Below are 17,243 nucleotides of genomic sequence, written 5' to 3'. Positions count from 1 at the left end.
CATATGACGTTGGGCATCTTGCCCACCATGGCTCGGCCGCATTCTGCTTGTTGGCCTCGTACTACCTTCGGCTTAATATTGAAGGTCTTTAACCATAGGCCGAAGTGGGGCCTGATGCGGAGGAAAGCCTCACACACGACGATGAATGCCGAAATATTGAGGATGAAGTTCGGGGACAGATCATGAAAGTCCAGCCCGTAGTAGAACATGAGACCACGGACGAATGGATGGAGGGGAAACCCTAGTCCGCGGAGGAAGTGGTGAAGGAAAACTACCCACTCGTGAGGTTCCGGGGTAGGGACGATCTGCCCCGCAGCGGGCAGCCGATGCGCGATGTTCGCAGCTAAGTATCCGGCTCCGCGCAACTTCTTGATGTCTCCCTCCGTGACGGAGGAGACCATCCACCTGCCTCCCACTCCGGACATGGGTGGAGAAGGTTGAGGTGGGAAGTGTGGACTTGGGCGCTAGAGCTCGACTGTGCAAAAACGGATGAGCAAAGGAGGAAGAAGGCGTGGATAGGAAGGTGAATCCTTATCCCTTTATATGGGCGGACGAAGCTAAGCGTCTCCACTTGCCTGGTAAAACTTGCTTATCCCCCAAGCGCCGTAATTGATGGCGCGGTTGGGTTACCCACGCCCGTATTGATGAGAATCCCGTAATAAGGGGACACAATCTCTGCTTTGACAAGACGTGTTGAAAAACTGCCTCTCGTTATGTGCGGGGCTGGTTAAAGGAAACAGTTCGAATAATCACCGGGCCATGACATAATGTCATGCTGCCAAAACAAGCCAGCAAATTAGATCTGCGAAAATATTATTCTCTCTACGGTGGAATGTGGAACTTATTTTGAAGGGTCAGACACTATCCTCGTATTCAAATTCTTCTGTGATGTATTCAGAGAAGGAACCCGCCTTGCAATGCCGAAGACAATACTATGCGCCGAACTCATCGTCATTGAAGCCTGGTTCAGTGGCTACTGAGGGAGTCCTGGATTAGGGGGTCTCCGGACAGCCGGACTATCTCCATTGGCCAGACTGTTAGACTATGAAGATACAAGATTGAAGACTTCTTCTCGTGTCCGGATGGGACTCTACTTGGCATGGAAGGCAAGCTAGGCAATACGGATATGGATATCTCCTCCTTTGTAACCGACCTTGTGTAACCCTAACCCTCTCTGATGTCTATATAAACCAAAGGGTTTTAGTCCGTAGGACAACAACCATAACATACAATCATACCATAGGCTAGCTTCTAGGGTTTAGCCTCTCCGATCTCGTGGTAGATCTACTCTTGTACTACCCATATCATCAATATTAATCAAGCATGACGTAGGGTTTTACCTCCATCAAGAGGGCCCGAACCTTGGTAAAACACCGTGTCCCCTGCCTCCTGTTACCATCCGGCCTAGACGCACAGTTCAGGACCCCCTACCCGAGATCCGCCAGTTTTGACACCGACAATGACCTTTGCTAAAAATAGGACATATCGAGCACTTGAAATTTTCCAAAATGTAAACGAATCGACATTTCTGGCAAAACATAGGCCACCCGGAAAAATATGACATGTCCACTGCAAATTTGCATATAACAGGAAAAATTGCTTTAACTAAAAAAAATAACAACAATTGCTTTAACTAAAAAAATAACTACAATTCTGTTAACTACACCTAAAACAACTAAAACACCTAAAATTCTGCTAACTACACCTAAAACAACTAAAACACCTAAATTCTATTAACTACACCTAATTAAAAACCTAGCTAAATTTCTGTCCCAACTTTAAAACCTAGCTAAATTTAAAAACCTACATTTCAGACGAATTAACTAGGGTTCATACCTAATTATTCTAATAACCTACATTTTCCAACTACATAGGATTCAAAATAACTACTCTAATAACTATAACTAGCTAGGGGGTGGGAGGAGGAGGAAGGAGAGGGAGGAGTACCTCTTGGTACGGTGGAGGAGGGCCGACACGGGAGGAGAGCCGGCGCGGGGGCCGGGGTGGCCGGCGAGGGAGGAGGCTGACGCCGGGAGGGCGGCCGGCGAGGAGGAGGGCCGGCGCGGGCGAGGGCGGCCGAAGCAGCAGGGAGGAGGGCCGGCCCGGGGGACGGCAGTGTGCGGGTCGACGGCGGCGCGCGGGGGATTGAGAGGGAGGAGTGTGGAGAGTGTGAGTGAGCTTTAGTGAGAGATGAGGCAGGCCGGGCCGGGGGCGCGCGGGGGAGAGGGAGTGGGCTTAACAACAGCGCGGGCAATGGGCCAGCGCTACTGCTAAGCCCACTAGCTGTAGCGCTGGCGCAAAACACACGCTACAGCTAAGTGGCCTGCCCTTTGGCCCCGACGGCCCGCTAAACAGCAGCGCGGCCCGCGCCAACCAGCGTTGCTACTACTCTCTCGCAGTAGCGCCCGTTCTGGCCGGCGCTACTGGTAAATACCAGTAGCGTGTGTGCCCAAACAGGCGCTACTGCTAAAATTCTATGTATAAGCATTTTCCTAGTAGTGTGTGGCCGAAGGAGAAGGACAATGTTCTACTCAAGTGAAACCATCACCAACCCAAGACCCACATGCTTCCGAAGAACAAAGTGAAGGCCCTCAACCTCATGAACAAGACCAAGGGCAAGATGTACCTCAAGATGGTGTTGAATCACCAAGTGATGCCCAAGGTCAAGTTCTATCATCCAAGCAAGTTCAAGATCAAGAGCAAGCTCAAGATCAAGAACAAGCTCAAGAGGACGCCCAAGATGATCAAGTAATCGCTCCTCAACTCTCTCCGGAGGAGGAATTAGAGTGTCGTGCCGCCAAGATTGCATCCAAGCTATCAACCAAAGATCATCTCATGACAAATGTGCTTGGAAGCTTAAGAAAGGGGGTAAGCACTCGTAGACAAATTAGCAAACTATTGTGAACATCACGCGTTTGTCTCTTGTGTTGAACCCCAAAAGGTCTATGAGGCGCTCGAGGATCCAGATTGGCTTAATGCCATGCATGAAGAACTCAACAACTTCGAGCATAACAAGGTGTGGAGATTGGTGTCAAGGCCAACGGGGAACCATAATGTCATTCGAACCAAGTGGATATTCAAGAACAAGCAAGATGCTCATGGGATTATCATTCGCAACAAGGCTCATTTGGTAGCTCAAGGCTACTCCCAAGTCGAGGGTATCGACTACGGTGAAACCTTTGCTCCTGTTTCTCTCCTTGAATCCATTCACATGTTGATTTCTTATGCTTCTCATCATAACTTTAAGTTACAACAAATGGATGTGAAGAGTGCTTTTCTTAATGGTCCTATTAATGAGTTGGTGTATGTCAAGCAACCCCCCGGGTTCGAGGATCCCTATTTTCCCGATCATGTGTACCAACTCAATAAGGCACTCTACGGCCTTAAGCAAGCCCCAGGTGCGTGGTATGACCACCTTACCGAGTTGTTGCATGATCGCGGTTTTGAAATTGGGAAAATTGACCCCACTCTTTTTACCAAGAAGGTCAAAGGGGAGTTGTTTGTGTGCCAACTATATGTTGATGATATTATCTTTGGTTCCCCTAACAAAGCCTTCAATGAGGAATTTGCCGCTCTCATGACCTCCAAGTTCAAGATGTCCATGATGGGAGAGTTGAAGTTCTTTCTCGGGTTCGAGGTCAAGCAAAGAAGAGAAGGAACCTTCATCAACCAAGCCAAATACACTCAAGACATGCTCAAGAGATTCAAGCTAAGTGATGCCAAGATGGCTTCCACTCCAATGCCCGTCAAATGCCAACTTGACATAGATCCCAATGGTAAAGCGGTGGATCAAAAGGTATATCACTCCATGATTGGCTCCTTGATTTACCTTTCTGCATCTAGATCGGATATCATGTTGAGTGTGGGAATTTGTGCACGGTTTCAAGCCGCACCTAAGGAAAGCCACTTTGTGGCGGTCAAGCGAATCTTTCGATATTTGGCTCATACCCCAAACTTTGGCTTATGGTATCCAAGAGGATCTAACTTCAACCTTGTGGGCTATTCGGACTCCGATTAGGCGGGAGACAAAGTGGATAGGAAGTCCACTTCCGGAAGGTGTCAATTTCTTGGTTGCTCTTTGGTGAGTTGGTCTTCCAAGAAACAAAGTTGTGTGTCTCTCTCGTCCACGGAAGCAGAGTATGTGGCTGCCGGTAGTTGTTGTGCACAATTTCTATGGATGAGGCAAACTTTAAAGGATTACGGTGTCATTTGTGACAAAGTGCCTCTTTGGTGTGATAATGAAAGTGCCATCAAGATTTCTCTCAACCCGGTTCAACACTTCAAGACGAAGAATATTGAGATTCGGTATCACTTCATCCGGGATCACATTAGGCGAGGGGAGATCAAGCTCAACTATGTCAACACTCATGATAACCTTGCAGATATTTTCACGAAGCCCTTGGATGAAGCAAGATTCCGTGAGTTAAGGCATGAGCTAAATATCATTGATTCAAGCAATGTGGCTTGAACCCTTGTACATCCCACCATACTCAACTTGTTGTCTTGTTTAGATGTAGGCATGGACATAGTGAGAGTGTTATTCTCTCAATGAGCTTTTCCTCCTCCCATTATGCATAAATTGATCAAGTCTTTCACATTAGCCATTTTTATGGTACTTGTGCTTCAAAGATGAGTGTTGGTCATGGGCCCAAGGTTAAAATCTTCGCGGTGCCATACCATATAGCTCAAACATAGGTGGTCTCGACCACCGCCCTCTCTTCTAGAGAGTCTGTCTGTGTGTTGTTTCCTTTTGGCTTATGCTCTCTTGCTCTTATGGTTCGTGTGTGTGTGTGTGTGTTTCAGGTGGTAGTAGCTCCGGGCATCAGGTTTGCCACAAGAATCCATACCATGCAGCAGGTTCCAAGCGTTATCGCTCTTTGGATGTACCAGATGCTGCTATTGTTGCTGACGGTGGCTCGACTGAGCCGCCAAAACGCAAGGTCAAGGTCCCAACGTCGAAGACCTCCGCTGGGCGCAAGCGTGCTAATCAGATGTCTGCAATAGAGTTTTGTACCAAGAGGAAGCACAATCCCTACCATGTGGACCAGGAGCCTGCTCTTCAGAGGCGTCCATTCTGGAACATGTTTCAGCAGTCCATCTATCACGATGTCCTGAAGCAAAAGAAGAACTTGTTTGTGAAGGTCAAGTCTATCGATCTCTCGCACATGGATAAGGACTTGCGATACTTTGGGGATGCTCTGCAGAGGTGTGAGGAGTTGGATATCAAGAGGATCATTACCTTCAACAAGGACTTTGATGCCGAGCTCGTGGCCCAGTTCTTTGCCACCATTCACTTTGGGCATGATCCGGCTCGTACTCTGTCTTGGATGACCAATGGTCGTCTTCTGTCCGCAACGTGGAAGGACTTCATGGTCAACTTATCATACAATGATGAGGGGTGCCCAGACCCCACTTGGGTTTCGCCCTCATAAGGAGATTCCCGCTACTCATAAGGAAAAGCTTTGGCTCTATTCTACCAAGGTGTTTGAGATTGGGAAGGTTTCTTATGAGCTCTGGCCCTTCCTAGACATCATGCATCGGATCTTCTGGAACTCCCTGTTTCCTCGGGTCGGCAACTTGGATCAGGTGCAGTCTTACCTTGTTGACTTGCTTCTCTTCTGTCAAGAAGAGCAGGGCTCTCAGTAGGTGCTGGATGCGTCACATGTGATGTGGTCTGAACTTCACTCTGCTGTCATGGAGCGCAAGTGCATCATTTATGGACCCTATCTTATGCAGCTTATCGAGGACACTTGGGCAGCCAAGTTTCCAGATGAGGAGCTTGTCACAGACAATATGGTTTCTCATGATACTATCGAGTTGCGTCAAAAAGAGAAGTGGAGTTCGTCTACTTCGGCACCTCCGGTGTAGGAGACTGTCTTATCTGATGCAGATGATGAGTATGATGATGGGCAGGAGTATGTGCCCCCATCTGAGGAGCCCTCTTGGGCGAAGAAACTCAAGGAGAAGATGAAGCGACCGTTCTGCCTTCAGGTCAAGAGCCAGTACAAGGCTCACAAGGAGGCCAAGATGGCTTGTAGTCATGACAAGGCCACTATGAGACAGGCTGGCCTTGAGGTTGCTAGTGGCTCTGAGGAGCGGATCACTTAAGAGGAGTCTTGGACTAGACTGCACTGCCCGTGGTCTGACACTGAGGAGGACACCGAACTTCGCGCTTCTCCCCGTGCTGCAGAGGACTCTGAGGAGGAGGAGGAGCATGACTGGTGATGCCATGGAGATCTACTACCATCGTGTCTCGTGTCATCCCTTTCCCTTTGGTGTCTTGCTGCCAAAGGGGGAGAGTTAGGGATTTGCATTGGGTTTTGTGGTTGCATGTTCATTCATGTTCATGTTCATTCGCTTTCTTGTTTTGAACTCTGTTCGGCTATGAGTGAGACCATATGGTGTAAGACATATGTGCACTACCCTATCTTATCTACTCTAGTCTCAAGTACTCTGTTATCTTATGAGATGCATCATTACCGACACTTATATTATTGCTATCATGCTTGTCCTTGCTTAGCTGTACTTGTTATTATTCTTATATGCGAGGATGTTGCCTGTCTATAAAATATAGGGGGAGTTTGATCCCAAAGATGTGCACATAGCCTTTCATGCTAATTTCCTTGGTGCACGCCTCTAGGGGGAGCCCGTCTATATTTTGTAGGGAGTTGGTTTGCTTAATTTCCAGTTACTATATTTTTGTGCAAATCCCGTGTTGTCATCAATCCACCAAACAGGGGGATATTGTTAGGGCATAATTTTCCCTGGTTTGTTTTGGTGATTGATGACAATACTCTTGCGAACTAATCATGTGCATTAAGCTTTTCAGGTTATCTAATATAAGGGCACGATGAGATTGTTTCCCCCTCGAGGACTTCACTTTAGATGGATTATTTTCCCTCGTTTCTTTTCGGTGGTATTGAGTCGTAGGGATAACCGTACTATCAAGAGGGGATCCATTTCGGAAGAGTATGGGTGGAATCATCACGTACACACTCTCCTTGCACCCTCACCTTCTTCCTGCTTCTTTGGAGTATCTGAGCTGTGCAAAACAAGGGGTGCTAAGTGCCAAACGGTAGTACCGCGGTAAGGGCAGTAGTACCGCCTATCGGCGGTAGTATCGCTTGTTTGTGCGACTGGTACTACCGCTCCTGCTGTAGTCTCGATTTTTTCGTGTCGGGTTTCCGTAAAGGACCACGCAGGGGAGTGGTAGTAGGGACGACAGTAGGGCGCGGTAGTACCGCTTATATTAGCGGTAGTACCGCTCCTACGTTCGCTCCAACTGCCGCTCATCTTGCTGCCCTTCTTTGTTTTCCAGCGACTGTAGGGAGCGGCAGTAACGCTTATATTAGCAGTAGTACTGCCCTAGTGAGTGTACATTTTCTCCCTCACCCCTGGTTGCCCTATTCCTGCTTGCCACAACGATAGTACCACTGTGGCAGCGGTAGTACCGCTCTGGCAACGGTAGTACCGTCCAGGTGCGGGCTGCGGGCTCCATAACGGTTGGATGTGTCCCCCACTATATAAAGGGGTCTTCTTCTCCAAGAAGACTTACCTCTTCTCCCCCAAAACTCCATTGTTGCTCCATAAGCTTATTTTCGCCCGATCTCTCTCCCTAACCTATCAAACTTGTTGATTTTTTAGGGATTAGTTGAGAAGCCCCAGATCTACTCTTCCACCAAGAGAAATTTGATTCCCCCCACTAATCCCTTGCGGATCTTGTTACTCTTGGGTGTTTGAGCACCCTAGACGGTTGAGGTCACCTCGGAGCCATATTCCATTGTGGTGAAGCTCCGTGGTTTCGTTGGGAGCCTCCAATTAAGTTGTGGAGAGAGCCCCAACCTTGTTTGTAAAGGTCCGGCTGCCGCCTTCAAGGGCACCATAGTGGAATCACGGCATCTCGCATTGTGTGAGGGCGTGAGGAGAATACGGTGGCCCTAGTGGCTTCTTGGGGAGCATTGTACCTCGACACCGCTCCAACGGAGACGTACTTCCCCTCAAAAGGAAGGAACTTTGGTAACGCATCCTCGTCTTCACCGACTCCACTCTTGGTTAGCTCACACCTTTACTTGTGCTAGCTTATCTGTAGTATATCCCTTGCTTGCTTGTGTGCTTGTTGTTGTTGCATCATATAGGTTGCTCACCTAGTTGCATATCTAGACAACCTACTTTGATGCAAAGTTTAAATTGGTTCCACCAAGCGCCCTCTTTCGTCCCGAGTTGGTTTCCTCCCTGACACCGGGTTCCACCGACCGCCAACATCCACCCGTCGCTGCCTGACTTCATCTGCCACCTACCGCCGCGACTACTCTTGTCTCCCAAGGAGCTTTTTCTTCTAGAGAAGTTTTTGCAAAGACGATTTGATGGCTTGATTACTCATCGACACTTCACCGCATCATGTGGCACAAGTGTCCTATAGGCAAGGCGGGTATTTTTTTACTAGGAAGTAGGGCGCACCTCCTAAGTATTCTTGCATAAAATGGTCTCATGTGACAATAAAACATGACACCAAAATGACTTGCGAGGCCAGATTGGTAGCTGTAGGACACAACAATGCCCTTGTACATCAAACCTAGGAGTGTTTGTTAGAGCAATTCTAGCATAGTCGCCATGTGAGGCCAGATTTGGAGCTTGTTTCTTTTGTTCATAATAACTACCAATCAATTTGGCAACTCATATAAACAGTAACATAAGGAAGAAGCTCATTAACAAGAGATTGCTGGAATTTTGTCTATTTTGGGCCTAGCCCAATAGCACTTTCATAAATTCCTAATAAATCCTAGAGGCCCACGCAGCCCATTTGTGCAAGGCAAGCGGTGGAACAAAAGTTTAGTCACACATTGCTAGTTTAGAGAGAGTTGGACCTCTTTATAAGGGAGGTTCTTTCCCCACATGTATGAGCATGAGAACAAGAGGGACATTCACGCGCACTCTTCCTCCTCCGCCCGCGTCGACGCAACGCGACGCGACGCGACGCGACACGACACGACACGGGCTGCGGGAGTGAGCCGATGTCTAAATTTTTGCCACGCACGACGGGTATACGAAAGGTCACGTGGGAGTTGAAACGTTTTCTGTAGCGGACACTGAATTCGAATGGCGCACCTCTTCGGCCGCTGCCTGTTCGCTTCGTCTCCCTTTGTTGCTTCACCTCTCGCCGCAGCCTCTTCGCGTCCTTCTCCTGTGCATATATAAGTGAGGTCGCTCCTCTCCAGAGAGACACAACAGAAGCTCCTCTTCCTCTCGCCACAAAGTTCCGATCACTGTGTTGCTGCTATGTTCTTCCCCACCCCGTCTTGCGGCGTGCACTGCATGTCGGGACAGCAGGCCTCCGGAACCGCACCTTTTGAGTCCTGTACGGGAGAACGGTGATAAGGTTTTTGGGGAGCACTCCGCGCGACTACTGGCTTCTTCATCACGGACTCCGACGACTACTTCCCCGACGACGACTTCTTCCTCGACCTCCATGACCTCCTCGACGACATGGCAGGCGAGGACACCGACCCCAAGTCCAGCGCTTATGCTGCTGCTGTCCCGTACATGTTCTTCTCCTTTCTGTTAGAGGTCCTGCTGCAGTTCCTTGTTCTAGTATTTGCCCTACATATGTTAGACTCTATTTCATATATGCAACTTGCTATACTGGCTGCTCTAGATATGTTCAATTACAGTTCATATATGAAGATGATGTTTACCTTCTCTTTGTCAAATCGCATGGCTTGTTTTGTCACTGTTATATTAGTCATGATTTATCTAATATTTCTGCTAATAAAATCATTTGGTAAATTGCTCATATTTCCAACAAAGGTCACACAAATATAACGAACTTTATCTTCCACATCAAACTCCTAACACATTTTGGTTTTCTTCAATCCTCTACAAAAATAAACTTCAGAATTCCTATCACTAACGATTACCAACATATTTTACCAAACATACAGACATCCAATTGATTGGTAACCAGTGAACCACATTGAGCATGGACTCATGCATGAGATGGACCGAGTAGAGTTGCAGACTTGCAAATTAGCTAATAGTATCTGGAGAAAACCAATGGCTCCATGTCGTAGAGGAGCACGAAATCCTCTAATGTTCAAATGTCCATGAAAGCACAATCCCCCAATTGTTCAAGTGCACCCCACTGCGGTTTCAATTTAGCATTACTGTTCTTCAAGTGCTCGAGTTGTCACGTAGGATGGCAACACTACCTGGCCATTGGTTGTTCTTGTTATAAGCACTAAAATCTTCCAGCTTCCGCAAAATCTTATAGGAAACTTTCTGCTTCCTATACAAGCTCAACATGTAACCTAACTTAAACCCAAATTCAACATCCTACCTTCTGTTGAAGCCCTGGTGTACGCATTATTTCTGGATTTGTTTCAGGATTTCTGCCATGTGCTTTCAGTGGGAGGAGACATTCCCGTCAATAACAAGGCGTCTATGATAACTTCGTAAATCTCGACATGATACGCTGGCTCAATCTGTCAAAGATGCGGTAGGGTGTGCGTCTATGCATTCATAGAAATAAGTGTATGCATGTATTTATGAGTGCTTGTGTCCGTACTGTGATAGAAAAATATACCTTCTGCTTCAGCTATACGGCATGGAGACTGGAGTATTTGAACAAGTAGGTTAGCATGGCTAACAAATACTAGATCTCCGTCAAATAAAACGACCTTCTGACTATCCAATAATTCATCAGAGTAGTCAGTAAAAACAAGTAAGTACTCTTTGACTCATCGGGAAGCCAACAGGCCAATAAGGGCATCTCCAGCAGCGCCCCCAGGAAGGCCTCCCCAGGCATTTTTTTGCGCCGGCGCTGAAAAAAAGGCCCAGTCGCGCCTCCAGGAGCCCGATTTTCGCCGGCCTGGGCCAAAAACAGCGCCGGCGGACCCAGGCCGAACCCGGCGCGCTGGGTGGCACCCGGGGGCGCCGAGGCGAACTGTTTTGGCGCGAAAAAGCTGCGGGCCAGCCGCGTCAGGGACACGGCGGCTTGTCTTCCCCCAACTGCCTCGGTTCCCGTGGGGAATCAATGGCAAGGCTGCCGCCGGTTAGCCTTGCCGTTGATTCCTCAGGGGCGGCGCATCACGGGACGGCGCGCCGATGCCTCCCCTCCCTCGCACGCGTACACATGGGCGCGGAGCGGCTATAAAAGCCGGCGGTCTCTCGCCTGTGCCCACACCAGACTCGCCCCTCACCGCCGCCCAGCCCCTCTCTCTTCGTCTCCGTCTTCCTCTCCCGAGCGCCACTGGCAGCCCCTCTCTCTCCCTCTCTACCACCGCCGAGCCTGTCGCCATGGCAGAGCGCTTCCCCGGAGACGAGGCGGCGGCGAACGGCTTCGGCCGCCGTTCGCTCCGCGAACAGGAGTCCTGGCTCCTGTTCCAGGCGAACATCCCAGCGCCGCCGGACATGCGCGCCGGGCCGACGGGGTGGCGGCTCAACGACGGGGGAGTGCCCATTCCCCCGTTACCCGACGCCGTGGTGAAGCCCATGTACTTCGCCGAGGAGGTCGAGGTCGCGCGCGCGTCCCTGACCGACGGTGAGCGCTCCCTCCTCCAGTACGCCGCTGGCAATCACGCGGCTTGGGCGGCGTACTTCCAGCGCCGCCAGCAGCAGCGCCTGGCCTCCACCAACGACGCGCCGGTGGTCGGCGGCGCGAAGAACAGCGAGGGGCGCTGCCTGTGGTGGGGCGTCCCCGGCCGCATGCTGGATGACGTGCTGGCGTACCTCGACGGCGGCAACAACCCGCCGTTGACCTATCCTGCGACGGGGGCCGCCCCGTCGCAACACCGACGCGCATGGGCGCCAAGGAGGTTCGCCTCCTCCTCGTCTTCCTCCTCTTGCTCATCTTCCCACTCATCTGGTTCTCCGGCGCTTCTCGGCATCAAGGCCGAGCCCGTGGCGGAGACGCCAATCGGTCGGCGCACTCGCAGCGTCGGCATCGTCATCAACGAGGGCGGCCAGCGCGCCTCCTCCTCATCGGCTCCTCCACGCTTCGTCAAGCCAAAGATGGAGCCGGGGTTGGCGCCGGTGAAGACGGAGCCGGGGCTGGCGCCGGTGAAGGCGGAGTTTGACGACGACGACACGGCCCTAGAATGGGCGCGTCAGGACTCCGTTGCGATGGAGAAGGCGCGCTGGGAGAAGGAGAAGGAGCGCCAGCGCGCCGCCCTGCGCCGCTTCGAGGAGCGCCGACGCGGCCGCGATAAAGACGGGGTCATCGTCTTATGCGACAGCGACAACGACGACGACGCGTCGCCGCCAGTCCGCCATGGCGACGCCGGGCAGGGGTCCAGCAGGGGCGCCCGCGTCAAGGAGGAGAAGGCCGCCGACGACGACGACTTCAGCCCCTTTCTTTTTCAGATTAGGTTAATGTAATGAAAATGCGCGAATTTCACCAAAATTTGCCATGTTTGGCCAAAATTTAACTAGTTTTTATCATAACTTCACCGAACGGTCCTTTTTTTATTTTAATACGCGCCTGGAGGCAGCCCTGGGGGCCAACGGCTGGGGACCGACTCGCCCCCAGGGCCATTTTTTGCGCCGCCTCACCCCCAGGCGGCGCTTTTAGACGCCCCCTGGGGGGCCAACGGCTGGAGATGCCCTAATGCTTCTTACTCCTCACCTCTCACCTAGGAGTATTTCTTCTCCGGGAGAGGTAGCAGGTGGCACATGTGACCAACACACCACTTTACACACCTGCCTCACCACTACCATGGCTTCCTCGGATGTTCCATCCTCTTCCTTCCACGCCGCATCCTCTTCCTCATGGTGTCCCGAAGAGCTTAAAAGTGCTTGCTCACCCCGTCCCATCGACTCAATCCCCGTCAACGCCGTCCGAGGCAGGGCGCCACCATCGGCCGGGCCATCAGCTATCGCCTCGTCTCTATGCAACGAGCAAGAGGTCAACGTGATCAGCGTGAGGCATGATATCCCAGAGGAGCTCACCCGGTTCCCTACAGGCAACCTGCCCGTGTGTGCACCGCCTGACGGCGCTGTCGGCGTGTACGCGGACGCGCTGGAGGCCGGGATGCACTTCCCGCTGCACGACTTCTTCCGCGAAGTGCTCCGGCACTTTGGCCTCGCGCCCAGCCAGTTCACGCCCAACGGGTGGCGTATTATGGCTGGATTCGTCGTGCTCTGCGACAACACTGGCGTGGAGCCGCCGCCTCTGGCCGTCTTCCGCCACTTCTTCTCGCTGCGCGCGCGGGGGAATGGTACCACTTCCGGGCTAAGGACGCCGCCGAGGGGCTCTTCACAAGGCTGCGGAAGGTCAAGGGCTGGAAAACATGATTCTTCTTCTTGACCTCGCCGGAGCAGTGGCAGTTCCCCGCGTGCGGGGCGGGCCCCCGCCCAAGAGTTCCACCGGTGATCCGCTGCTCACGGACGAGGAGAAAGCATTGGCGGAAAAGCTTCTGGGCGCAAACTTCTCCGCTCAATTACTTGCACAGCCGCCGCCTGCTGTTCGAATCAGAGGTAAGAGTTCAACACAAGGTAGTCCGCTTCTTCTTTGTTCAACGAGAAGAGGATACTGATGTCAGCAACAAGGAGCAAGGCACCGTCGACCCACAAGAACAAGCGCAAGTGGTGGGCCGGCCCAAGAGGCAGCCTCGCCTACCGGCTCGGCTGGCTAGCCCGGAATGGGCCCAGGTGGGCACAATACTTAAGCAAGTCGACCCTGCGTGAGTAGCTGGCGAACGGCTGGCTGGAAAGTTGCTTTACTCTTTTCGTGTTGTAATAGTGTACCTCCTTTCTCCCGATCCCCATCCATGGATCCATGACATTGTAGCTCGAATTGATCGATAATGGAAGCTAGTTGAGATAATTGATGAGTGAGTGTTAACAATCTGGTATCATAGCCGTTCCTCCTGGAGTTTCCCCACCACCACCACCGCACTCGGATGGCAAGTCGCCGACGAGCCGAAGCGATGGAGCGGATCTCGCCGGAGACGAAGGCGATCTAGGAGCTCCTCCGCGCCGATTTCGAGGCCGCCCTCGCCAAGAGCACCTCTGAGCGCAGTGAGGAAATGGTGTCGGCGCTCGCGAAGCTAGACTCCAAACTTGACCAATTGTCGGGGCGACTCGAAGATGTGAAGCTGTCCCTCGGAGTCGATATCGACGAGCTACGAGGAGAGATGGCTGCGGACTGCGGCGCTGCATCGTCGCCCGTGTCGCCAACCTCGCAAGGTCACCCTTCGGCCTCCACCAAGTTCGCGGTCCCGTCAAGCGACACGACGAGTCAGGATGGGCTCCGACCGGAAGTGGATCCGCGCCCTCACACGCCCAAGTACGTTCCTCCACCCGCGCGAGGTATGCAGCAGGACCAAATTGTTCTCCGGCAGCCGAATCAGGCGCCCAAAAATTTTCGGCCCTTCGCCGCAGATGCCTCTGTTTTCGGTCCCCGGATCGAGTTACCCAAATTCGCTGGATCTAACCCCAAGTTGTGGCAATCATGATGTGAGGACTACTTCAGATTCTGGAACACACCAGTGCACCAGTGGATTCCCTTCGCCACTGCTCTGTTTAAAGGAACAACTGCATGCTGGCTGGAGTCAGTCCAGCGTCGTGCTCCAGGAGTAGCTTGGCCATAGTTCTTTTCGCTCCTGCAGTCTCGTTTCGGGCGCAATAAGCATCAGCACATTCTGAGGCAAATGTTTAACATTCGTCAAGTCAACACAGTAGAAGACTATGTGGAGCGTTTCTTGGAGCTGTTTGATCAATTGTCAGCATATGAACCCAACCCCAATCAAGTTCATTACGACACTAGATTCATGGAAGGATTAGTACCATCAGTCCGGTTACTGGTGGGCATTCAGCAGCCATCTGACCTAGATGCAGTGTACGCGTTCGCTTTATTATCTGAAGAACTGGGAGATCACCCAATTCAGCCAACAGTTTCAACAAATTCCTTTGCTCACAGCAAGAAAAATTGTCTGCCTTCAGCCCGCAGTGTTGTTGTCAGTAAAACAGGGGAGGACAGACACACTGCGGAATCAAGTCGTCCAGCTGCAGTAGAGGACCGATGGTCAACCCTGCGTGCCTACATGAAATCAAAAGGACTATGTTTCATTTGTGGAGAACGTTGGGCAAAAGATCACCGTTGTAAACAAGAAGTTCAGTTGCACGTGGTGCAGGAAATGTTGGAGTATGTGCAGAATATGCCAGCAGATACAAGTGATACTGACGCTGAGAGTACAGGAGAAGTAAATGCTATCTGTATTTCTGCTGCAGCGTTAGGAGAACCAACTGTTCCTACAGTTACAACAATGAAACTGACAGTGCAATTGCAAGGGCTCAAACTCACTTTCCTGGTGGACTCTGGGAGCACTCACTCCTTCCTGGATTATGCAGTTGCTGCACAAATTAAAGGAGTGACTGATATGCCTGTAAAAATGGTCAAGGTTGCAAATGGAAATCTGGTTCCCTGCAACCAACAATTGCAGTAGGGGCATGGTCAGCAGATGGACACAAATTCACTTCTGATTTTAAGATTTTTCCTTTAGGATCATATAATGGTATCCTGGGACTGGACTGGTTGGCTACACATAGCCCCATGCAAGTTGATTGGGCTGAGCATTGGTTATCTTTTGAAAGAGATTGAGCTCAAATAACATTACTGGGTGAAGATGCTTCTCCTAGTTTCTTAGCTATGATTGAACTGTCATCTCTTCTCTTGTCCAAGAACACTGAACAGACTGAGTTACCTGTTGAAATTCAGGAAATTCTCAAAACTTATGCAACTGTGTTTGAAACTCCAACTGGTCTTCCACCCAGAAGGAAATATGACCACACTATTCCACTTATTCCAGGGGCTTCTCCTGTGTCTATTAGACCATACAGACTTCCACCTGCTCTCAAATATGAGATGGAGAAACAAGTGAAGGAAATGTTGGACTCAGGTATCATCAGACCTAGCACTAGTGCTTTCTTATCACCTATGATCATGGTTTAGAAGAAAGATAAGACCTGGAGACCAGTTTTTGATTACAGACATCTGAATGCAATAACTGTCAAGAGCAAATTCCCTATTCCTGTCATTGATGAACTGCTTGATGAGTTAGCTGGGTCTTGTTGGTTTTTCAAATTAGATCTCAGAGCTGGTTACCACCAAATTCGACTAGCTCCTGGAGAAGAACATAAGACAACATTCCAAACACACTTTGGGAATTTTGAATTCCTGGTCCTGTCATTTGGTCTAACTGGTGGTCCAAACACATTTCATTTTGCCATGAATGACACTATGTCCCCTTGCCTCAGGGAATTTGCCATCTTATTTTTGATGACATATTGATTTTCAGTGCCACTTATGCTCTCCATTTAGAACATCTGGCAAGAGTACTGCAGTTACTACAAGAACATCAGTGGAAAGTGAAGTTATCTAAATGTGCTTTTGCCCAAACACAAATTGGCTATTTGGGCCACATCATTAGTAGCCAAGGAGTTGCAACTGACCCTGAGAAAATCACTAGCATTGAGCAATGGCCAGTGCATGTGTCTGCTAAGGAAGTCAGAGGGTTCTTGGGGCTAGCTGGATATTACAGGAAGTTCATAGCCCACTATGGTCTTATTAGCAAGCCACTGACAAATCTACTCAAGAAAGGAGTACCGTTTCACTGGACACAAATTGAACAACAAGCGTTTACAACTTTCAAACAGGCACTGGTGTCTGCACCTGTTCTGGCCCTCCCAGACTTCTCTAAACAGTTTGTTATTGAAACTGACACGTGTGACACTGGAATAGGTGCAGTGCTGATGCAGGAGGGTCACCCACTGGCATATGTGAGCAAAGCCTTGGGTCCAAGAAATCAAGCGCTGTCGGTCTATGAAAAGGAATATTTGGCAATTCTGTTGGCTGTGGAACACTGGCGCCAGTACTTGCAACTTTCAGAGTTTGTAATTAGAACTGATCAGCGCAGTTTGGCCAGTTTATCGGAGCAGCATCTTCATACCAAGTGGCAACAGAAGGCTCTGACTAAATTACTGGGACTGCAGTATAGCATTGTCTACAAAAAAGGAGCACACTGATAGAAAAAGGGCATGTTGTCCCGGTTCGTAAGGGCCTTTTGTCCCGGTTCCTGAACCGGGACTAAAGGGTTGGTACTAATGCCCTGTCCTTTTAGTCCCGGTTCAATCCAGAACCGGGACTGATGGGCCTCCACGTGGCCTGTGCGTGGAGCCCAGGCAGGAGACCCTTTGGTCCCGGTTGGTGGCACCAACCGGGACCAATAGGCATCCACGCGTCAGCATTT

The sequence above is a fragment of the Triticum dicoccoides genome, chromosome 7A (assembly GCF_002162155.2).
Source record: "Triticum dicoccoides isolate Atlit2015 ecotype Zavitan chromosome 7A, WEW_v2.0, whole genome shotgun sequence".
Taxonomy (NCBI): Eukaryota; Viridiplantae; Streptophyta; class Magnoliopsida; order Poales; family Poaceae; genus Triticum; species Triticum dicoccoides.
This window is presented reverse-complemented; position numbering follows the sequence as displayed.